Here is a 25,235-nt window from a genome sequence, read left to right as displayed (position 1 = left end):
TTACATGGTAATTTTCTAGACGGTGTGCCTCCTGGATGTCTATTGTATAGGCAATGTTGAGTGTCCTTCTGACTAGGAATTAGAGACATAGCCTGAAGCAGTCTTAGCCCTTGATGGAGGAAGTAAAGGGGTCAGATCATGAGCTATGACTCTTATGCTAAGTGTCTCCCAAACTCTTGTGTTGTGGGATTTTTTTTTTAAATTCATCAATGTATGATATATGTATGTGTTTGGTGGCACACAGGTGTGTGTGTGTGTGCGTGTGTGTGCGCACGCACACATGCGTTATAAAATCTTTCTGATATTTTTCTGCTGACTGGATCACAAGCTTCTTCACATTTCCCCATCTCTGCCTCCCACCTCCACATAGGAGAGCTGGGATTACAGGCATGTACCCTACTGCATACAGGGTTATGTGGTGTCCTTGGGCCCAGACTAAGTTCATCAGGCTTGCATAGCAAGAGCTATACTCATGGAGCCATCTCTTCAGCCCATGGTCAAGGTTTTCTTCATACCCAGAGGACTACTAGGAAGGATTTCTTCTGGAAGTAGGCATAGTCAAAGAAATTAGGTCATCCTGAGTGTGCTGTCAAGGTGGTGTGAGAACCAGAAAGTGTCGTATTTAAAGTTGCAATCAAGGGAGTTATGCTTGCTAAAGAGATTGGTGCAATGAAAAATGTCCTTTGCTTTGCCCTGGGTAGAAAATACCTTGAGGGACTCTTAGAGATCAGCAACAGCCTCCCATTTGAGGCTCAGAAGCTCGTGTTTGAGAAGAGAGCCCATACCTCTCCCACCCTAGTGAACTCTGCTTTCCCAGAGCCACCCCAGGAATTGTCCCCAGAATCTGTCCAGCTCCTGAGGCATTCGGAGGCTTCTTTAGTTATGGACCATGTTTTTCTGGCTCCAGCTCACACTGGTATCAGAGCTTATGGTCCTGGTTCTATATGAATTATAGAAGAAATCCTGTAAGGCCAAGCAGTGTCAGAATCCAGGGGAGCAATTCCCATGAGAAAGTGAAGCTGCAATAAAACCCCCAGGAATACAGGGGACCCCAGGGGCTTAGAATGCCTGTTGAAAGAATCAGTAAGCAGAGCCAGCCCCAAGCACAGGTGTATGGGTTGAAGTGGACACGTTTATCACAGAAGTGCTGTTCACGGCCTTGGTTATCTATATGATGTCCCAGGTGCTTGATATGAAGGTACAGACTCTAATGTTTGCCCCACTGCATTTTTATCTTGTTCTGATCCGATTCCTTCTTTTTTTTTTTTTAATCTCATTCTTCCCCTTTGAAATCAGAGCTTTTACCAAATGCCTTTGCATCTTTTAGCATGCATACCTTTCTTTTTTAAGGGGCTCACAGATAGTGCAACGGGGGAAGCTTAGATTCTGCAGCCATCTAAAAGTTTGAGAGAGGGCATGGTGGGAAGAAAAATTATTTCATTTAAGTAAAACTTGCTGTCACAAGATGAAAGACTAGTCAGTGTTATCACAAGGACATCTATGTAGCATCTTTTGTGGGAATATTCTCACAGTCTCAATTGGTTGGTGTCTTAGTTAGGAGTTTGCCTTGAATCTCAAAGGAGACTTTGGACTTGGACTTAAGCAATGCAGGAACCATTGAGAATTTGAGAGACTCTGGAGATAGATCAAACACATTTTGTATTTTGGAATGAATGTGAGCCTTCGGGGCTTTTGGTGGGGTCTTGTGTATTGGATCTTAAGTATCTCTCAGGGCTCATGATTGTTAACAGACTTGGTCCCTGGCTAGTGGCTCTATTGGGAGGTGGTGGGAGCTTTTTAGGTGGAGCCCAGTGGAAGGAAATTAGGTCATTAGAGGCATGGCCTTGAAGGGCATATTGGGACCCATCCTTTTCTCTCTTTCCTGGCTGCCTCTGCTATACACTCTTCCTCAGGATACCCTGCCACGCCACTGTCACAGATGCCACAGGGACAAGTGGCCATGGACCCTGACCTTCAAAACTGTGAGCCAAAAGCAATGTTTTCTGCTATTAGGTTGTTTATCTTAGGCCAGAGATAGAAGGCTGACTGACAGTTTCCAACCATCACACAGGAAGTTCCTCCCCTTCTCTCCCTCCAAAATCTCCTCTTGTGAATTCATTTGATCTTAGTTTAAAAGACAAGAAGTGATCCCACTCTCAGGTGACAGAGGACACTGAGAGATCTCAGTTTAGGGTCTGGTGGTCCACATCCTTCCCACAAACCAAGACTTCATTCAACCATCTTTTCAGATACAAATACCTCCATGGTACCCCAAGACTAGAACTGAGGAATGCAAGGATGCTCTAATTCGAGAACATCCCAGAAGCCACTCAGCTGTAGATATAGGTTTAGGTAAAGGGAACCCAGACAATCCCTGGCTCAGCTCAGAAACAGGAAGTGGACAGTGGAGCATCTTCTCAGCAAGAAGATAGTTGCCTGTGTAGGCAGTTACATAGTAAATGTCCTATGTGGGGTCCTCCTGTCTTTGGGGTATCCTTCAGTGTCCCACAGTAACTTCGTCCCCAGAGCACATATATCTAAAGTGTTTGTTTTCAGCATTGGCTGGCAAATGCCTTAAAGTGCATCCTGGGACAGAAGACAGACTGAGGGGCTTGTCCACATCCCAGAGACCTGTGTCCTTGAGTAAGCATTTTAACCTCTCAGCCCAGCTTCGTTTTCTGCAAAACAGAGTACTAGTGATATCAACTGTCCGGGCTTGTGAAGATTAAAGTCAGTGCGTGTAAAGTGCCTGGAGCAGTGAATGGCATCCCATATGTACTTGTTATAAATTCTGTAGCTAACTGCTCATCCACTCAGAACATGCTGTCCATTTTCCTGATTTGGTCCTCTTTCCCATCCGCACCCAGTCAGCTGGCCTCATCTCATGCCTCCTTGCTTCTGCTCCTCAGTTCCCAGCCTCATCGTCTTACGGCAACAAAGGCTTGAAACCCGTGTCCTCCTCAGGATTGAGACCACAGGGATGGGAGCAGACCAGTTCACTTTCAAATCCTGCAGAGCGCCCATCATGGTGTCTCCATATGGGGAGCAGAGATGAAGAATGTTTACAGGGGTATGAGTTTCTGACTGTTCCACAAATGCAGTCACCTGCTCCCCAGAGTCTACACCCCATTGGAGGTGTGACAGAAGTGACTTCAGTTCCTCACTTGCCACATCCCTGCCTAGCCTGTGTGATTCAGTGTAGGCTCCGTCCACTATGGCTGTCGCCCTATGACCTACTTTGCCTAAGGCCTTCCTCCTTTACCTCTGTCTTTGAGGCTGGCTGCTGAAGGCTGTAGTACAGGACAGTGGTGTCCCCGTCAATGTTAGTAAGCTCAGAGCTGGGCCGAAGCACTTTTCAGAGAGGCCCCTGTAGTCACTGATGGAAGTAAATGCCTATTGCATGTTTGTCCACAGCATTGCTGCAGTAGAGAGTTGGTATACCCCAAAATGAGTACACACTTCATGCCAAGACTTTAGAACCCTCTTTGGGAGAAATCTAAAGCAATGGAAACAGTTTTACTCAAGACAGTTTACTCTGTTCTCTGGAGTTTCTCCCAAATTTCTGTTTGTAGCCATTCTTGTGCCTAGGCCATATGTCTTAGTTGCTGATAAACATCTTAAAAATTATGTGTGCATGCTATATAGACATAGTACACATGCTCTTCATTTATTGACTCCTGTAAGATGTAAAATGTGTATGAAAAGCCAGTGATGTGGGCAGTAAGTGAAATCACCAAGGGATGGACAGACATACAGACAGGATTTATTGAAATATAGTACAAGAAAGCTGTAGGTAAGCCTCAAAGAGGGGATCATGCAGCTGAGAAAGGAGTGGGAGTCTTGTCTAGTTCTGACTGAGAAGGAAGTCACTTGGTGTTACCTTTTGGGCTGTTTGTTTGAGTCCACAGCTGGATAGATAGGGTGCCATCTCACTTTCTTATTAAGCAGCAGATTCTACAGTGTGAGTTGTTTATATTGGATAGTTGACTGTCTATCCCTGTAAGGTGCCATTAGTCATATGAGATAGTGCTGTGGGATGTTCTGTATGGCAAATGTGTTGATAATTAGTCAATAAATAAAACACTGATTGGCCATTGGCTAGGCAGGAAGTGTAGGCGGGACAAGGAGGAGAATAAAGCTGGGAAGTGGAAGGCTGAGTCAGAGAGAAACTGCCAGCCGCCATGATGACAAACAGCATGTGAAGATGTCAGTAAGCCACGAGCCATGTGGCAAGGTATAGATTAATGGAAATGGATTAATTTAAGCTGTAAGAACAGTTAGCAAGAAGCCTGCCATGGCCATACAGTTTGTAACCAATATAAGTCTCTGTGTTTACTTGGTCGGGTCTAAGCAGCTGTGGGACTGGCAGGTGAGAGAGATTTGTCCCGACTGTGGGCCAGGCAGGAAAACTCTAGCTACAAATGGCGTCCAACGTGGTGGCAAGAGTTTCCACCTAAAAACTGAGAAAAAAGATTCTAAAACGGAGCTAAAAACAGCTTCCTAATTGTCTCTCTCAAATGAGCGGCAGCTGCCGGTTTGAGCTACTTGTGGGTTCCTAGCGAGGTGCTCGACCTGCAGTATGGCCGGAATGAGTCCTCTGCAAGTGGCACATTAAGCTGCGTGGTGGATTTAGCCTTTGCAGGTACAAAACAAAAAAAGAGGTTTCTGGACTACACGCTGCTTGGATAAAAGCATAGACCCACGATAGCTCCCAGAGCTGGTGGTAAACGTAGCCATGTTGGGAAGCTGAGGTGGGCGGAGCCAGCAGCCACAGCTGCTGCAGCTTAAAGCAATAGATTCACAATAAGACAGATTCAGATGTAATAGTTTACAAAGTGTGTAAAATATACGCAGGCTTGAAAGAGACAAAAAAGGTGATATATACAGTTATAGAAACAAATACATAGTTTTAAAAAATAAAGTCTTTAAAGAGACAGTAAAATTAATATAAAAGAGTAAGCCACGTAAAGATGAATATTACACAGAGAATCTGGATTGTGTTGTCTTTGGGATTCTTAACTGCAGAGAGATATTTGATTGTAAAGGAAGCTGAGTTAAACCAAAATGTATATTTTAAAGGTACCTTGACTTCAAAATTTGGATATAAGGATATGTTGCTTTGGAAAAGAGTCTCTTTTGTTCCCACAGAAATCCAGAGGCTATGGATTTGTTCCAGATTAAGATACATCAGGTTTGACCAGCCAAGACCCCCTGAAAGGTCTCCGATGACACCATGGCCCAGATGATCCAACATCCAGAATGGTTTCAAGGTAACTGGCTCAGACGATACAGCCTCACGGACTATTCCATAATCCTAAAATTTTCTTTGTGTCCCCATAAGATACAGCGCCCCCCTCCAGCAGGAAGTAGTAAGAGAAGCTACGCCCAAATTCCCAAATTATATGTAATTTTACTTTGTTAAGGTTAAAGCCTTCCTTTTTGAAAAAAAAAAAAAAGGAGAAGTGCTGTGGGATGTTCTGTATGGCAAATGTGTTGCTAATTAGTCAATAAATAAAACACTGATTGGCCATTGGCTAGGCAGGAAGTGTAGGTGGGACAAGGAGGAGAATAAAGCTGGGAAGTGGAAGGCTGAGTCAGAGAGACACTGCCAGCTGCCATGATGACAAACAGCATGTGAAGATGCCAGTAAGCCACGAGCCATGTGGCAAGGTATAGATTAATGGAAATGGATTAATTTAAGCTGTAAGAACAGTTAGCAAGAAGCCTGCCACGGCCATACAGTTTGTAACCAATATAAGTCTCTGTGTTTACTTGGTCGGGTCTGAGCGTCTGTGGGACTGGCAGGTGAGAGAGATTTGTCCTGACTGTGGGCCAGGCAGGAAAACTCTAGCTACAAGATAGACTTTAGTTATTTGTGTGATATATCTTAGGTCACCAGGGAGCCGTGCTCCAAGTGGTCATGACCTCGTGGTTAAAATAAAGAGAATTTCCTTTTCTTTTTCTTTCTTTTAACCTCCTTTGTCTGTATAATACCCAGAAGAGGCTGGTCTTTGCAGAATATGAATAACCCAAGAGGCTAAAATTCATTGTTTGAGACGGATTAAATATCATTAAATGAAGAAATCAAAGACTGTGATCTTATATTGAATTCCTTATAGTTAAGTCTCTGGAACAGTTTTGCATGAATGATTTTAAAGGTAAAATGAGGAGCATAATTTATCTGGGAAGAAGTCATAATATGGGAGGATGTCTCAGTCAGCAAAGTGTTTGATGTGCAAACACAATGTGGTGGTTTGAAAAAGGATGGCCCCCAGAGGCTCACTGTTTGAATGCATAGTCATCAGGGAATGGCACTATTGGAAAGGATTAGGAGGTGTGGCATTGTTGGAGGAAGTGTGTCACTGGGAGTGGGTTTTGAGGTTTCAAAAGTCCCAAGCCCAGAGTCTCTCTGTCTCTGCCTATCTATCAGGATGTAGCTCTCAACTACTGCTCCAGCTTCTACCTGTGTGCCACCATGCTCCCGCCATCCTCCCTTCCATGATGATAATGGACTAAACCTCCGAAACTGTAAGCAAGCCCAATTAAATGTTTTATTTTATAAGAGTTGCCTTGGCCATGGTGCCTCACACAGCAAAAGAATAGTGACTGGGACACATGGGGACCTGAGCTGGATGCTAACTACTCATATAAAATGTTGTGCATGGCAGCATGCACCTGTAATTGCAGCACTGAGGACCCTGTGGAGACAGGAAGCTCTCTGGAGCTTATGGCTAGCTGGCCCAGCCAGCTCAGTCAACTCCAGGGTCAGTAAGACCCTGCCTTAGAACTAAGAGCAATGCAGGAAGACATGTGACACCAGCCATTGGCCTCCACACGCGCATGTGCATACACACACACACACACACACACACACACACACACACACACACACATGCCCCCACAATCCTCCCTACACACATGAAAAGACTAGGCCCCCAAACACCCTCACCTGATGCTGTGTGTCACCTGAAGTGTCTCATTAGGGCTGTCTTGACACAGGTCGCTTGTCACCTTACCTGTTACTGCTCTTGTGCTCTGTCCTCTGCCCTTCATATCCAGATGCTGTCTGTCACTGACACCGAGTGCTAAAATGGCTGGTGGATGAGAGTGTCTTCTTGTAGTGTCCTCCTCAAAAATTCTTAAAGCACTCACTTCCTTTGGGATGAAATCTAAGTGGCCGATCCACTCCTGCTGCTCCTGCTCACCTTAATTCCATTTCTTCACGTGCACCCTGAAGGTAGAAGGAAGACATTTTTACATTTGGGGCTGTGGCAGCGGTGTGTGTTCAGGGTAGTGTGTCTTTCGTGTAAAACGTTAGGATTGCTATGTATGAACTGGATTGAGGAACTGTATGAGGGAGCTTAAAAGCCATCCTATGTGATTGTGGTGGGGCGTGGTTTATATGTGTGACTGCTCTTTTGTAGTTTATGTGAATATTCAGTGTTTCTGGGGAGTTGTATGTGTGTATCTGGGCTATGTGATGCATATGTTGAACTCTAGATGTGTGTGAATTCATAGCTTGTGTGGATTTTATGCACATGTCTGAGGAGACTGGAGTGTCTTGTATGTCTTGCCAGGAATGACAAGCCAAAGGCACAGGGTAAAAGTATTTACTAGACTAAAATTGATATAAAAATTTTAATGAAGAATCTGTTCCACGGACAGACACACATGGGCAAACCACACCCATGAGAGAGTAGGCTCTTTTTTTTTTTTGTTTTTTTTTGTTTTGTTTTTCGAGACAGGGCTTTTCTGTGTAGCTTTGGCACCTTTCCTGGAACTCACTCTGTAGCCCAGGCTGGCCTTGAACTCACTGAAGAGATTAGGCTCTTTTATAACAGCTGGGAGAAGTTGCTTTGTCTAGTTAGGGCAATTTGGTTTTGTTTTTTGAGTTGATGTGAAATTAGAGAGTTCAGATTCTGTGACCTCTGAGGCTCAGTACTGAATACCCTGAATGCGTCCTGCATCATGGCACTGCTCTGTTTGTGAGCCAGGCGCCTCCAGGCTGGGAAAGTGGGGAATCTTGTAATGTGCTCTAGTCCTGCAGGGAAGGCCAAGTGTTTGCACAGGTGTGAAATCTAAAGTTTGGGAAGAGAGGAGCAGGGAGACAGTCCAGTCAGTAAAGTGCTTGCTTCACAAGGGCGACAACCCGAGTTTCATTCCTGGCACCCACTGAAAAGCCAGGTGTGGTGCTGCATGCCTATAATCCCAGCAGGGGGATCGCTGGACTGGATGGCCAGGCATCCCAGCCTAATCAGCATGCCCCAGTGAGAGATCCCTGTCTGAAAAGCCAGGAAGGTAGTTCCTAAAGAATGGCACCCAAGGTTGATTTATGGCCTACACACACATACACACACACACACACACACACACACACACACACACACACACACACACACACACACTGGAATTAACTTCGTTTTGTAAGGACTGGCTGAGGTGCCTTAAACGTTGTTTTTAGGGACTCTGGAGAAGCCCCTAGGCTCTAGCAATTGCATCATACGCCCGTATGGATCAAGCTGTTGTGACCACATGGCTTCACCTGGACGTATTAAGGACGCCCTGTAATGGTGCTCCTCTTTGTAGAATGTACAACCTCTGAAGTTTCTGATTTTCTGATCAGGAAGACGAGTGACTAGAGCTTTAGAACCCTATTAGGGGTGTCCCATCGTCTCCTGTTCCCTGGGACCTAGCTGACTTAGAGGGACAGGGCTGAAACCTTGGCTGTCCTCTTTACCCCATATCCTGTTGGATTTGCCGTAAACATGACTGTTCATGCTTAAGGAAGGTCAGTGAACGAATAGTGGCAAGATTGAATTGTATGCACATTTAGATAAACCTAACAGACTAAAGTCCTGATTTTGTTATAACTTGGTCTTTCTAAGACACCCAAGCCTGACAACTCAGTAGAAACCGAAAGGAACTATCCTGATAAAATATAAAGTCCTGTTCTGTTAAAATGTTATATCTGTCACCTTTTAGCTCTGTCTCAGCTTCTGGCTCCTCTTTGTCCACTTTACAAACTTCATGAAGTAGTTTGCATGTTTGTAAAGGCGTAAAAGCAGGGACACAGGACATTCTGGGCACTTTTGTCTTTTGCAATACAGCTGTAGCAGGAGGGTGATATTAAACTGTCAGTTACTGGTCATATCACCAGCATTTTAAATGGATTTAAAAACGATTTTTGTGTGTGTGTGTTCATTTGTGTGTCCATGTGTGTGCATGTATGAGCACCTGCATATAAAGGCCAGAGGTTGCTGTTAGATGCCTTCCTCTGTTGCTCTTGATCTCTTTTCTGAACTAGGTTCTCTCATTGTGCTTGGAACTTGCCAGTTTGCTGGATTTGCTGTCCAGCAATTCCGTGGGATCCTCCTGTTTCTGGAGGCCTCCGGGGTGCTGGGATTATTGCACATGCTGCTGCATCATGCTTTTCACATTGGGTACTGGTGGCCAAACTTAGGTCCTCGTGTTTGCTCAGGAAGTACCTTACTCATTTAACTATGTCCCTACCCCCCCAACATCTAACTCTGCCTAGTGACATTGCCTGCATAGGCAGAGTTAACCTCTGTGTTACCATTTTAACTTCCTTGGGCTCTCACTGTGTAGGCCAGGTTAGCCTCCAAATCATGATCCTCCTGCCTCAAAGCTGGCTATGAAAAAATAGAGACCACTTTTCTGTGTCAGATCTCCATCTCTGAGGGCTCCAGGGCACAAGGGGCCTTTCCAGGACACCAGTGCTTACCGGGAGAAGGTGACTGTGAATTCCCAGGCTGAGCAGGGACTGTCTCTTCACAGTGCTGTCTTATTTTCTTGTTGAAAGCGAGTCAACCACCTGGGACCAGTGTCTCCACTTTCTTATTTAAAAATTAGTTCAGGGAGTTGGAGAGATGGCCCAGAGCTTAAGAGGACTGGCTGCTCTTCCAGAGGTCTTGAGTTCAATTCCCAGCACCCACATGGTGGCTCACAACCATCTATAATGGAATCTGGTGCCCTCTTCTGGCCTGCAGGGACACATGCAGACAGAACACTGTATACATAATAAATAAATAAATCTTTAAAAAAATAATTAGTCCGTAAGGTGAGGAGCCATTGCAGAGAATGTCCCGTGACAATGATAACTCTTAGGTAAAGAACCAGGGGAAAAGCAAAGCAAACGACTCATTCTGCTTCCCAGTCTTTCCCCTAATGTCCCTAGTTATTCCCCTCACATTCCAGAAAACAATCAACAAGAGTTTTCTGTTCCGGACATCTTTCTGACTTGCGGTATGGACATGGTTTCCACCTACACAGCTACATCCCTACTGTCAATCCTTCAGTTCTGTGTGGTGTGGATTACTCACTGGCTTGTGTTGAGTGGGCACAAATCCTAGGGATTTGGGAATGGAAGGTCTTAACATGCCAGGATATGTGCGGGAACAGTCAGGATTAGCACAGCAGAATTTCACTCCTGCAGCTAGTTAACTGAAACCCGAGGAACTGCTTTTCTTCACTAAAAATGATCCTGAAAAGACAGAAAGCAAAACAGAGGAAGAGGCACAGAGGAGTTAGTTCCAAATGGACATTGCTGTGCTTGTTCTTTGCATGTGTGTGCAGGTGTGTGCGCACAAGTGGTGACCAGAAGATGACTTTGGGTGTTGCCCTTGGAAAGGCTCTCTCCCTTCTTTGCAGTACAGTCTCTCACTGGCCTGAGCTCACCCGTTAGGGTGGACTGGCTGGCCTGCAAGCCCCCCCCCCCCCCCCCCCCCCCCCCCCCCCCCCCCCCCGTCCCTGTCTCTTAATTCTACCTTCCTAGTGTTGGGGTCCCAAGTACTTATCGCTAGGCCCAGAATTCTCACGTGGTTGCTAGGGATGGAATGCAGGTCCTCACATATGCAAGACAAGTGCTTACCGACTAGGCCGCCCTACCAAGACCAGTTTTAACATTTCTTTTTTCTTTTTTTTTTTTTTCGAGACAGGGTTTCTCTGTGTAGCTTTGCGCCTTTCCTGGAACTCGCTTTGGAGACCAGGCTGGCCTCGAACTCACAGAGATCCGCCTGGCTCTGCCTCCCGAGTGCTGGGATTAAAGGCGTGCGCCACCACCGCCCGGCCAGTTTTAACATTTCTTACAAGCCTAGTCGAGTGGTAATGAATGCCTTTGGCTTTTGTTTATCTGGAATGCCTATCACTTCTGGATGACAGTTTGGTTAGATACAGATTTTGGTTGACTTTTAAAGCATTTTAATTCTGTCATTCTACCTTCTAGATTATAAGACTTTTGTTAAGTAATATGTGGGACACTTGTATGTTATTTTTTATCATCTGTATTGGATATGCATAGACCTTTTGGTGTGTGCATGTGTGTGTGTGTGTGCGTGTGTGCGCGCTCGCTTGAGTGTGTGCAAGACAGCTCCCAGCATGGGCTAACATCATTACACACATCCTCTCCATCACTCATTGCTGCTCGTTTTCTTCTTTATTTACTTATTTGATATTTTCATTTGGATGTATAATGCATTTAGCCACTTCCAGCCTCCTTATTCTCCCTCCCTCCTTCCGCTCTCCCTGAATCCCTTTTCCTCAGCAGGTCCCCTCCTACTTTCTGTGACTTTTTATTGTTGTTTTGCTTTTTTTTGCGGCTCACTAAGTTTAATTAGGGTTGCGTGCATGAACATGGATGGGTTTATTTCCTGGAACGTGAGCAGGTTACCAGTGGCTACATCACTGAAGAAAATTACTTCCACTCCCCTAGCAACCATTAATTGCTAGTACCTGGGCGGGGGCGGGGTGGAGCCTCATAAGCCCGTCTCCCATCCATGAAGAAATGTTAATGAGCCCATCTTGTTCAAGTCTGTACAGGTAACACAGCTGCTGTAATCATGAATCTTGTTTTCTTGATAATAGATAGTCTGACTCGAATGAAATGGAATCTTAAAGCATATTTAATCCACATTTCCTTGATTGCTAAGATGATGTTGTTGTTTTAATAAGCTTTTGGCCATATGTATTCATTTATTATTGTTTTTATTTATTCTTTGAGAATTTCATATATTTTGATCATATTCTTTCTCCTCCTTCAACTCTTCCTAGATCCTCCTCCACTTCCCTACCCATCCAACTTTGTGTTTTTTTCTCTTAAAAAATAAAAACAAAGCCGGGTGGTGGTGGCACACGCCTTTAATCCCAGCACTCGGGAGGCAGAGGCAGGCAGATCTTTGTGAGTTCGAGGCCAGCCTGGTCTACAGAGCGAGATCCAGGAAAGGCGCAAAGCTACACAGAGAAACCCTGTCTCGAAAAACCAAAATAAATAAATAAATAAATAAATAAATAAAAATAAAAATAAAAATAAAAACAAAACCTACAAAAAAATGTGGAGTCCATTTTGTGTTGGTCAACTAATCCTGATGAACTACACCAGGGGTCTGTCCTTGAGTGTGGTTAATATACCCAGTGTCACTCCGTTGGAAAAGAAAACTGATTTTCCCTGCTCCCAGCAGCTACCAATTTTGGTTAGGGGTGGAACTTTGTACCACTACTTCCCCACCTCTGTGCCAGCTTGAGCCTGTGTAGATGTTTGCATTCCGTCAGAGTCTCTGGGAATTCATGTGTGCACCTGCCCTGTTGTGTGTGGGAAACAGTTTCCCTGAAATCATCCACCACCTCTGGCTCTTACAATCTTTCCACCCCCTTCTTTCACATAGATCCTGAGGCCTGAGGGGAAGGGAGTGATAAAGACACCCCATTAGGGACAGAGTGTTCCATGAGCTCTCCCTTTGCACATTGTCTAGTCATAGGTCTCTGTGTTAATGGCCATCTGCTGCAAGAAGAGGCCTCTTTGGTGGGTATAGTACTATGGCATTAGGAACCATTTTATTGCTATGTTCATTTAGCAGATTAATATTAGTAGGTTTCACCCTAGGTCTATGACCTATCTAGTCTCAGGTTCTTGGCCTCATTAACAGTGTCAAGGTCCATCTCATGGATCAGGCTTTAGTCTAATAGAAAAGTGGTTGGTTACTCTCCCAACATCCACGCCACTGTTAAATCAAGGAGCATATTTTGCAGATAAGTCATTGTTGTAACTTGCAGGATCTTTGGATTCAACTTTCTTTTTTAATTTAACTGCTTGTTCAATTAATTTATTTATATATTGATTGGATTACTTGATTATTTTTAGTATTTAGTTTTGAAATTTCTTATAAATTCTAGATCAAAATCTTAGAGGGGAAATTAAAGATGGATAGAAAGACAGGGAGGCTGGGAAGGTGTGGATCAGTTAGCAAAGGGCTTTCCTTAAAATCATGACGACATGAGTATGATGCTCAGAACTCATGTAAAAAAGCTGAATGCGGCAGTACAGGCTTGTAATTCTAGCACTTGGAAGGCAGAGACAAGAGACCCCTGAGACTTGCTACCCAGCCTCCTTGGCAAAGTCCAGGTGATCGAGGGACTCTGCCTCAAAACTGAAGTGCTCCTTTGGCTTCCATCCATGTGTGTCTTCATAAGCATGTACACACAGACACATACACACGCATGCACACACACACACACACACACACACACACACACACACACACACACACACGAAGGGACAAATTATGGGGACACAGAAGGGGAAGGAATCTGTCACTCAGGGCCTGGTTGAAGCTGACCCTTGTCAGCTGAGAATCAGGAATCCCAGAACAACTAACATTTAGTTAAGCCCTTTCTATGTTCCCATTTACAGACTGTAATCCTCTGGGAATCTCAACCAGAAAGCCTCCTTTACATTAAAGGAACATATCCTGCCCACCCTCAGCCCCACCCTCATCCCCACCCTCACCCCTACCTTCATCCCCACCCTCATCCCCACTCCACAACCCTAATGACTTCCAGTTTTATCTCCCGTCCAGAGCACCCTCCCTGGTGACTTGCAGAGGGGACTTGCCCATCTTTTCTTTATTACAGCTTCCTGTTTCTCCAGTCCTCCAGTGCCTGTTCTCTATCCTCTCCAGAAACTCTATTCCTCTGCCACTGTATGCAAAACTGACCTCTGCACCCTGATCAAATCAAGTTTCCTCGAAGAGCCAACCTCATGACTATCCGCTGCCAGGCAGCCAATGTATTAAAATAGCCTCTCGTTCTTTTAAGCCATTTTTAAAGTGTGTGGAGACTTCCTAGCAACCCTTTCAGATGTCAGTTGAGGCCCACCAAAACAGCATGTGTGTTCACTGTCAAGACATTTCAATGTGTTTCTTCTTTGAAAAGCACATTCATGGTCTCTAGTGTGGCTTACTTTCTTTTACTCATTGATAAAAATCTGTGTTTCAAATGTCTTTTAATAAACTGCAGTTGCTCACACTGGTTGATTCTGAGATTGGTCACACTGAGATTAGTCACACTCGGTTGGTCACACTGAGATTCTGCTCGGTAGTGAAGGACTTGGCTCTGCCGAAATTGAAGTCTCTAAGAGGTTAGAAAGCCCCTTGGGCTGCCGTGAGTGACCGTGGGTGACAGTCTTAGAGTGGTGATCCGTCCCTGCGGCTGCTGACAGTAGAACTATGGTTTTGTACTGACTGACAGATACAACCATGAATTCATACTGATTCAGAAAAATCACAGGTTCGTATCATCTCTCCAATCCCAGTCCCGTGTATCAACGTACATATACTTTTACTACTGTCTTCATTTTAGTTCTTTCTGTAACAGAAATATATATTGTAATAAAGATATATTTCCGTTTTGGAGTATATATATATTGTACATATAAATATCATAATATAATATGTAAAATAATATATTAAACATAAATATATAGTATGATTATAGATATTATATATATGTATTAAATATAAATGTGTATGTATAAATACACACACATATGAGAATGAATCACTTTTGAAACTAACCCAGTTATTGAATCAGTCTTCTAATTTTTCTCCCCATGAACTTAAACATTCTGGTCCTGATTATGACCGCCTAAGGCACTTACCATGTGGCATCAAGTCCAAACACAAGTGGCAGTAGGCATTTGACTGCCAGTCTGGCACTCAGATATACTCATCTATGTTCCTAGAGTAAGAATGGTGACTCTCTTAGCTCAAAACCGTCTCCTGAGCACTGAACCTTAGAGTCTGGGGCTAGGGGTGTCCCTGATGTCACTCAGCTCCAGGATTCCGTGAGGCTCTGTTTCCATGCCACTCTGGTTCTTTATTCCAAACCCCAGAAGAATCACTTTACAGAGACATTTACAGGCAGCTGCCCTGCCCTGCCTCGAGCCTCCTCGAGCCTCCTTGGCCACAGTCACAAACTGGGTGGAATGGGTGGCATAGTGAGAAAAACGAACATCAAAACTGGAGGCGACCCCTCGAACCTGCGGAAGGCCCTTGTGAACAACCTCGGAGAGGAAAAGAGAACCAAGCTTCACATTCAGAAACTCCAGAAAGCTCTAACAGTTCGCTTCAGGGAGATTGACAAAGAGAAAGCGGCGCTGAAGAAGTTTCTGGTGAAGCTCCAGAAGACGACTGGTTATTTTCCTCAGAGGCAATTGTGGTGACGGTTGCCGCTGCAGGTGAAGGATTCATCTGAAAGCTTCAAATCCAGAACCATCGAGTCTCCATTGTCTCCATATAACCAAAGAAAGCAGTAAAAAAGAAACAAGAAGCCAAAAATAAGACTTGAACTGAGGATGTGAATGGGACGTCTTCAAAAGAACCCCTGATCTCTCCCACAAAAGAGAACACGCGTTGACTTTTCCAGGTGATTCCGTGTCTTTACAGCTCAGAGTGATGACATACAATGCGCACCTTATTTTTTTTTTACAAGCTTTCCTTGAGACAAAAATAAAGCTGAGCTGTTTTTAGTTCTTTCTGATGCTTATCATAAAATACATGTTACATTTGCCGGGTTCTTGTTCTCTTCTCATTTGACATCATTTTAATGACGTGTCTATAGCTTCAGTAATGTGCATAAGTATCAGTTGATGCCGAAATTAAGATGGAAATAATGCAATAGTGGGAAAAGATGTAACTACGGGTCTGTAAGAGGAATCAATTCAAATACAGATGTGGCGTATGTTGCCCGTGTGACACCGCTCGGAAACTGCTTTATTCAGGACGGCGACGACAGCAGCTGTCGCAATGATCAAGAGTCCATGTGTAAGTCACACTGCAGACATTCCTCTCCTATGGCCACAGCCCTTACTGGGGTCCTTGCTCTCTTCACAGTTACTCCTGTCAGTGTAGCGGAGCCGGGTCCCTTCCTACCTCTCTTGCTAATCTCATTATTTCAGCATGTTCTTATCCAGTTTGTTTTTCCAAGGCTGTGATGTGAGACTGGACCAAATAACTTCCAAGCTCTAAGTTCTCTGGCACTAAGGCTCCATGGCTCTGTTTTGAAATGTTTTTGTAGAGTACCAGAGAAAAGACACAACAGTCTGTAACATGAATTGCTAAATGATCTTACTAATAAAAAACCTGGAGCCAGATATTGGGGTGAAAGCTGAAAGATCAGAGGAATGGAACAAGCCACAGCCACAAATTCTTACCCCAGCCCAAGAGAGCTATTTCCTGTATACTCACACCTTATATACCTTTCTGTGCCCTGCCATCTTACTTTCTCTCTCTGCCCAGCTACATCACTTCCTGTCTGTACAGACCTCCGGACCTCTATGGTTAACTAGTGCTGGGGTTAAAGGCATGTGCCACCACACCTGGCTCTGTTTTCAGTGTGGCCTTGAACTCACGAGATCTGAATGAATCTGTGCCTCCCGAATGCTAGGATTAAAGGCATGCTACCACTGCCTGGCCTCTATGTTTAATATAGTGGCTGGCTTTTTCCTTTGATCCTCAGGCAAGCTTTATTTGTTAGAGCACAAATGAAATATCACAATAGTCAGAATCCATACAAGGTAAATGTTCAGGGCTTGGACATATGTTTGCATGTAGCATGGCTATCTCCCACCTTCTTGTTTAGAGAGACTCTGAAAACGTGTCAGCTTCTCATTACGTGGTTTGCCAAGCAAACATAATCCAGCTTTCAAAAGCCCAAACTGAACTACATGTCTTACTTGTTTAGCTTCTGCTGTCAAATAGATCTGGAGTCCCAATCAAATTGTGCTAAACATTTCCATTTGATAAGAGGCAAGTTGCCTAATGTTTATTTAACAAATATTTATAGATAGTAACTTAGATTTTCCAACTATGAACTGGGAGTAACTGTGTGTGTGTGTGTGTGTGTGTGTGTGTGTGTGTGTGTGTGAGAGAGAGAGAGAGAGAGAGAGAGAGAGAGAGAGAGAGAGAGAGAGAGAGAGAGAGAAAGAGAAGGAATGAAAATGTGTGTGTGTGCGTGTGGGCATGTTTTTGGGTGTGTGTGTGTGAGAGTGTGTGCCTGTGAGTAGAGGCAGAGGTCCACCTTGAGTGTCTTCCTGATTGTTCCTCCTTTTATTTTTCAGAATTTCATATATGAGTACTATATTTTCATCATTTCCCCTTCCCTCTCCTTCCTCCAGTACCTCGAGGTCCCACCCACTCCTTCTCACTGTCCCACTTGATAAACCTACAACACTGTCTCTTCACTGAAGCCTCGGGGAACATGGCAGAAAAAATATATATTGAGGCAGGGTCTCTCTATGTAACACTGGCTCTGTCCTGGAACTCACTATGCAGACCAGGCTGGCTTCGAGTTCACAAAGACCCAGAAGCCTCTGAATTCTCCTGAGTGCTGAGACTTAAGGTTTGTGCCATCACACTCAGTGGCATGGCTTCTTTTTCTTTAATTATACATATGCACATATATTTTATGTTTACATATGTATGTATAAAGTTTATAATGACAGTCTGCTGAGATATTTAATATTACTCATATGTGTTTAGGGCTGACCTCTTGGGACTGGCTAACCTCTCAGTGGGCTGGCCCATGGAGAAGACTGATTCTCCCTCTCAAAGCAACCATCAGTTTCCTGTAGCTCTTCTAGGGGTGAAGAGCCATGAGAAGTCACCCATGCCATGAATGTTGGCATGTATATTGGTATTGTCATTGTTAAGGCCTTATTTCAGCAACCATTTTATTAGACTTCTTGGGTGCAGCTTCCTTGTCATATGTAGAAAGCATTGTCCAGCCACAGAGACCCCATCCTGGCTCTCTGGCTCTTCACATCACTGCATCCACCCCCACTTTGCATGTTCCTTGAGGCTTAGGTGTAGCGATTGGGTTGTAGATGTATCAGTGGTCAACCCATTCAGTCGGTCTGGCATTCTGGCCATTTGTAGCTTTCTGTAATGGTCTCCATCTGCTGCAGAAACACACTTATTTGGTGAGGAGTAAGTGCCACACGTACCTGTGGGTATAGGGTAAATATTTGGAATGCAGTTAGAAATTATACTGGCTTAGTGAGGTGGCAGCAGTTGGTTCTCTTTCGGGCCTATGGCCTCACCAGCATGGGTAATGGACATGAATTCCCTCCATTGACTGGGCCTTCAGTCCAATTGGATGGCTGTTGATTACCTCAGGGTGTAAGTACAACTGTTTCATCTTTGGAGATGTCTTGCCGTTCTGGTCACTGGTTCAGTAACAGGTGTTACAGACAGCAGGATACTGTTGCTTCTCTCCCGTTGGCTGCTTACATAGCTCCTTCTGGTACTGTAAGAGCTGGTCCTTGGGAAGAAGAGGCTTTCAGGTTGGTTCCAGCTTGGTTCCTCCAAGTCCTGTGTCTAACATGTGTGGTGTCTTCAGCAATAGAGACTTACCTTTAATTTCTAGGGGGCAACCAACGGCAATGGAAATAGCTTCTATTGTTTGGGGATTCTCTTGGACTCCAGTAACTCCACAGGAGGTTTCTCATGCCTGGTTGTAGTCTGTGGCTCTTAGAAAACATTGTCATCCCAACTGGTGTAACTTCATTTAAATTACAAGCACACACACACACACACACACACACACACACACAGTCACTTACAAACACTAATGTGCACATACACGCCCACCCATACATACTCATACATACACACTCATACACTTACACACACACTCACACAGACATACACTCACACGCATACTTGTATATACTCTCACACACCTCCTCTTTCTACCTCCTCTTTCTATACAGTGTAAGAACATAGCCTGTGGTAAGCACAAGGAGGCCTATGTGTGTGTAATTTTTATTTTATTTTTTTATTTTTTCAAGACAGGGTTCTCAGTGTACTTTTGGTGCCTGTCTTGAATCTCGCTCTGTAAACCAGGCTGGCCTTGAACTCACAGAGCTCCTCCTGGCTCTGCCTCCCAAGTGCTGGGATTAAAGGTGTGTGCCACCACTGCCCTGGCATGTGTGTGTGTAATTTTAAGTAGACATGAAACAATATGATTCCTTACCGCTTTTCAGACATCCTTGGTATTATTTATCCCACCTTCCTCCCTCTCCCTCTGTGTCTCTCTCCCCTCCCAGGTAAGTCCCTCCTGTGGTCTCCCCTTCATTGTGCCATGCCCCACTCTTCCCCTTGCTAGAGCCCCACCAAGGTCCCTTTGCTTTTCTGATGTTCACTGTTACTCCAGGTGATAGACTCCAAAGGTTTGAAGCTAGGATCCACATTGAGAACACACGGAGATTGTCTTTTTGGGTCAGGGTCACCTCAGAATTGTATGTTCTGGTTCCATTCATTTACCTGAAAATATCTAGAGGTGTTCAGTATACTTAGCAATTAGGAAAATGTAAATTAAGATCCCTTTGACATTTCATTTCACCCCAGTCAGCAGGGCTAATGTCAAGAAAACGGCTGACAACCAACGCTGGCGAGGATGTGGGAAAAGGGGGAGCCTCACTCACTGTTGGGGACTGCAAACTGGGCAGCCACTAGGGAAGTTAGCGTTGGAAATGAACAGAAAGCTAAAAATAAATCTACCATATGACCCAACTCTACCACTCCTTCCCAGGTGCCTGAAGACTCAACATCCTACTCCACAGATACCTGCTCAGCCATGTTCATTGATACTGTTTACAATAGCTAGAAAATACAACCTTTATGTCCTTAAAATGATGAATGGACAATGAAAATGTTGTGCATATACATGATGGAATTCTCTTCAGGTGTAAAGCAAAATTAATTCATCTTAATTTTTGTGGGCCTCTCGCTGAACCTGGAGTTCACTCTTTCGACTAGACTGCCTGGCTAGCAAGCCTCAGTGATACCCCACCTGCACCTCCCCAACTCTGGATTACAGGTGTGTGCTCCCACACACAACCAAAGCTGTCTGCTGGGGATAAAACTCAATTCCACATGCTCGCATGGCAAGCAGTTTACTGGTCAAGCTCCTTCCCAGCTCCTTGAAATAGTAGTTTATTAATTCAGAAGGTTGTTGTAATATCTTCCTGTGATATCTATGTAAATCTATCAGTACAGCCTATAACCCTGCAGGCTTTCATGTGTAATGACATGCTTGTCACAAACTTAGATGCTCACAACTTGTCTGTTCTTGAATCTGTGGCTTTGTGAAGAGCCTCAGCATACAGCCATCATTACTTTTAGTTTTCAGCTATGATGCCTGCTGCCATATGTCTCAATCGCCGGCAATGACAATGTGTCAGTCATCCAAAACATGGTTGAATATGATATAGGTGTATGTAACTATAAACATAAATGTAATGTGAGTGTGAGGGTTTTGAGGTAGATCGAGGAAAAGATAGGAACAGATGTGATAGAATACAACATGTAAGTGTCACTTTGATAGGTTGCCAAGGAGAGAATTCCCTCAAAGTGGGGGTCTGTAGCTAAAGTTTTCCTGCCTGGCCCACAGTCGGGACAAATCTCTGACACCCGCCACTCCCACAGCCACTCAGACCCAACCAAATAAACACAGAGACTTATATTGATTACAAACTGTATGGCTGTGGCAGGCTTCTTGCTAGCTGTTCTTATAGCTTAAATTAATCCATTTCCATTAATCTATACCTTGCCACATGGCTCGTGGCTTACCGGCATCTTCACATGCTGTTTGTCATCATGGCAGCTGACAGTGTCTCTCTGACTTAGCCTTCTACTTCCCAGCTTTATTCTCCTCCTTGTCCCGCCTACACTTCCTGCCTAGCCAATGGCCAATCAGTGTTTTATTTATTGACCAATCAGCAACACATTTGCCATACAGAACATCCCACAGCAGGGGTCCACATCCCAGATGAGAACTAGGCCAGAAACTGGAGGAAAGTGGCAGCAGGGATACTGTGGGATGGTCTGTATGTCAAATGTGTTGCTGATTGGTCAATAAATAAATCATTGATTGGCCATTGGCTAGGCAGGAAGTATAGGCGGGACAAGGAGGAGAATAGAGCTGGGAAGTGGAAGGCTGAGTCAGAGAGACACTGCCAGCCGCCATCAGGATAAGGAAGATGTAAAGTACCGGTAAGCCACAAGCCACGTGGCAAGGTATAGATTAATAGAAATGGATTAATTTAAGCTGTAAGAACAGTTAGCAAGAAGCCTGCCACGGCCATACAGTTGGAAACCAATATAAGTGTCTGTGTTTATTTGATCGGGTTTGAGCGGCTTGGGACTGGCGGGTGAGAGAGATTTGTCCTGACTCTGGGCCAGGTAGGAAAACTCTAGCTACAAATGGCGCCCAACGTGGGGCAAGAGTTTCCACCTAAAACCTGAGAAAAAAGATTCTAAAACGGAGCTAAAAACAGCTTCCTAATTGTCTCTCTCAAATGAGCGGCAGCTGCCGGTTTGAGCTACTGGCGGGTTGCTGGCGTGCACGCTCGACCTGCCGTATGGCGGGAATGAGGCCTCTGCAAATGGCACATTAAGCTACATTATGGATTTAGCCTTTGCTAGTACAAAACAAAAAAAGAGGTTTCTGGGCTACACGCTGCTTGGATAAAAGCATAGACCCACAATAGCTCCCAGAGCTGGTGGTAAGCATACTGCCGCCATGTGGGAAAGCTGAGGTGGGCGGAGCCAGCAGCCACAGCTGCTACAGCTTAAAGCAATAGATTCACAATAAGACAGATTCAGATGTAATAGTTTAAAATATGTGTAAAATATACGTAGGCTTGAAAGAGACAAAAAAAGGTGATATATACAGTATAGAAACAAATACATGGTTTTAAAAAATAAAGTCTTTAAAGAGACAGTAAAATTAATATAAAAAATAAGCCACGTAGAGATGACTATTACACAGAGAGTCTGGATTGTGTTGTCTTTGGGATTCTTAACTACAGAGAGATATTTGATTATAAAGGAAGCTGAGTTAAACCAGTATGTATATTTTAAAGATACTTTGACTTCAAAATTTGGATGTAAGGATATGTTGCTTTGGAAAAGAGTCTCTTTTGTTTCCACAGAAAGCAAGAGGCTATGGATTTGTTCCAGAGTAAGATACATCAGGTTTGACCAGCCAAGACCCCCTGAAAGGTCTCCGATGACACCATGGCCCAGATGATCCAACATCCAGAACCGTTTCAAGACAACTGGCTCAGATGATACAGCCTCACGGACTACTCCATGATCCTAAAATTTTCTTTGTTTCCCCAGAAGATACAGCGCCCCCCTCCAGCAGAAAGTAGTAAGAGAAGCTACGCCCAAATTCCCAAATATACCAAGCTGACTTTAGAGATATGTAAAGGTTAAAACCTTCCTTTTTAAGAAAAGAAAAGGGGAAGTACTGTGGGATGGTCTGTATGTCAAATGTGTTGCTGATTGGTCAATAAATAAATCACTGATTGGCCATTGGCTAGGCAGGAAGTATAGGCGGGACAAGGAGGAGAATAGAGCTGGGAAGTGGAAGGCTGAGTCAGAGAGACACTGCCAGCCGCCATCAGGATAAGGAAGATGTAAAGTACCGGTAAGCCACAAGCCACGTGGCAAGGTATAGATTAATAGAAATGGATTAATTTAAGCTGTAAGAACAGTTAGCAAGAAGCCTGCCACGGCCATACAGTTGGAAACCAATATAAGTGTCTGTGTTTATTTGATCGGGTTTGAGCGGCTTGGGACTGGCGGGTGAGAGAGATTTGTCCTGACTCTGGGCCAGGCAGGAAAACTCTAGCTACACAGGGAGAGTCATGTTCTTATGGAATGCTTTTCTGCAGCAGGACTGGAGCACACATTAACTCAGGGTACTATAACAAAGTCACAGGCCAAGGAGCTTAATAACTGTATCCCTTCACTGTAGTGGGGGACGGAGGCTTAAGGTCAAGGTGTGGGTGTGGTGGGTTTCTCCTAAGGCCTCTCTCCTCCCAGTGTCCTTATAGCTTCACGTGTGTGTGTGTGTGTGTGTGTGTGTGTGTGTGTGTGTGTGTGTGTGTGTGTGTGTGTATCTCAATTTCCTCTTAAAGGGACCCAGGCCATACTGAATTAGAGTCCACACTTAAAACTTTATTTCAGCCAGGCGGCAGTGGAGCATGCCTTTAATCCCAGCACTCGGGAAGCAGAGCCAGGTGGATCTCTGTGAGTTCAAAGCCAGCTTGGTCTACAGCGCAAGATCCAGGACAGGCACCAAAACTATGCAGAGAAACCCTGTCTCAAAAAACCAAAAAACCAAAAACCAACCAAACAAAAAACCTTATTTCAATTTAATTACTTTCTTAATGACTCTTTTTGAAAACATATTCTGAGATCCTGACGTTTGGGATGGTCACATAGGAAACCACAGTTCAGCCAGGCACATGAGTCCCCAGATCAGAGAGTTTGGAAGAGCAGCAGCAGCTTGGCTTGTTATAGCCCAAGGTTTATCTGTTGTATGGTGATATTTTATTTGTGCTGAAATGTGATTTTATTTGTATGTTAATAAATAAAGTTGCCTGGGGGTCAGAGGTCAAAGCGAGCCATAGGCAGAGTCAAGTGGTGGTAGTACACACTTAATCCAATCACATGGCAGGCAGAGTCTCTGTGTGGTCAAGGACACAGCCAAACGTGGTAACAGGAGCCTTTAATCCCAGTACCAACCATAGAGACCTGGAGGTCTGTATAGACAGGCAGTGACAAGGAAGTCATGTGGCTGGGTTTAGAGCCAATGAGAAGGCAGATCAGGAAAGCAATAAAAGTGCAGGTTAGGCAGGAAGAGGTCTCTCTCTGGGGAAGCTACTGCTGGTGGTAAGCTAAGGCTAGTCATGGCTATCGCTCTGATCTCTTTGGCTATTAACCCTGTATTTGGATCTGTGTTTCTTATTTAATAAGACTGTTTAGAAATTCATCTACACTGTTGCTAGCAGATTAGCATACACTAAATAAATAGAAAATATGTTTGTTTGGGCTGTAGTTAATTTAAAAGGTTGTGTGAACATTTTGGTTTGTAGCAACTGATTTTAAGCTAAGAGCCTCAGCATTTTAAGAAATACATAACATCAGGGCCAATATTCAGGGGCCATTATAGACTTATTTATGTATTAACCTACTTCCATGTTACATTACAATATACATTGTAGGTTATTCTGATGTCCGAGTTTAAAGCCAGTGCTAAAACATTTTGGAGACTTCTAATTGTATAGGTCACAAGCCGGGATCTGTGTTCAGTGGTGATGGTGGTGGTGAATTTTTTTGTTGGGGTGGGGGTTGAGATAGGGTCTCACCTTGTAACCAGGCTGGCTTGCAACTCATTATATAGCCCAGGCTGGTCCCTAATTTATGACATTCCTTCTGACTCTATCTCCTGGTTTTATAGATGTAAGCCACCATCTGCAACAGAAGGCAGAATTTCAAAGACTGTTCTTAACTATTTTGCTTACTCAGTAGGGAAGAGCCAGAAGAACATGATAAAAGGTTCTTATTTGAGTCTGAGGCCCTTCAAAACACATTCCTAGCTATTGGTAAAACTTAGAGTTGAGACTGGATGGTTCAGTGGTTAAGAGCATCTGTTGCTCTTCTGGAGAACCCAAGTTCCCACCCATGTCAGGCAGCTCACAACTATCTGTAACTTTAGCTCCACAATATGATGCCTCCCATCTACAAAAGCACCTACACTTGTGTATATATACTTATATGTAGATACACACACACACACACACACACACACACACACACACACACACACCTACATATAATTAAAATAGCAATATCAACAATAAATCTTTTTTTAAAATCTTAGGGCAAAATATAGTAAGCTGTGTCAACTGGTATGCAGCTAATTAGCAAATGGCAGCACTCATCCTTGGAAACCATGCTCCCTGAAGTGCACAAAGGTTCTGTGCAAAGTCCCAGCCCTTGCATGTGGCTATTTACATGGACATGGTATCTGTTCACCATTGTGTGGTGAACCTCATACACACTGTGCTGCTGCTCTACAAATGAATGACC

The 25,235-nt window shown here is 44.2% G+C and overlaps 1 long non-coding RNA gene and 1 other non-coding gene across 2 annotated transcripts; one reads left to right on the top strand and one right to left on the bottom strand.

Moving 5' to 3' along the window:
• The first annotated feature begins 1,271 nt into the window (after positions 1-1,271).
• On the top strand, positions 1,272-7,532 carry LOC128103844 (uncharacterized). The gene is made up of 3 exons (XR_008215785.1): positions 1,272-5,270; positions 6,431-6,528; positions 7,060-7,532. It is a non-coding gene; the product is annotated as an uncharacterized LOC128103844 (long non-coding RNA).
• An 11,476-nt stretch (positions 7,533-19,008) lies between these two features.
• On the bottom strand, positions 19,009-19,096 carry LOC128104850 (small nucleolar RNA SNORA51). The gene has a single exon (XR_008216145.1). It is a non-coding gene; the product is annotated as a small nucleolar RNA SNORA51 (small nucleolar RNA).
• Between the last annotated feature and the right edge of the window lie 6,139 nt (positions 19,097-25,235).

The sequence above is a fragment of the Peromyscus californicus genome, unplaced genomic scaffold (genome assembly GCF_007827085.1).
Source record: "Peromyscus californicus insignis strain IS unplaced genomic scaffold, ASM782708v3 Scaffold_8__1_contigs__length_139910024, whole genome shotgun sequence".
NCBI lineage: Eukaryota > Metazoa > Chordata > Mammalia > Rodentia > Cricetidae > Peromyscus > Peromyscus californicus.
Note: the sequence above shows the minus strand (reverse complement) of the source record. Positions and strands in the feature narration are given on the sequence as shown.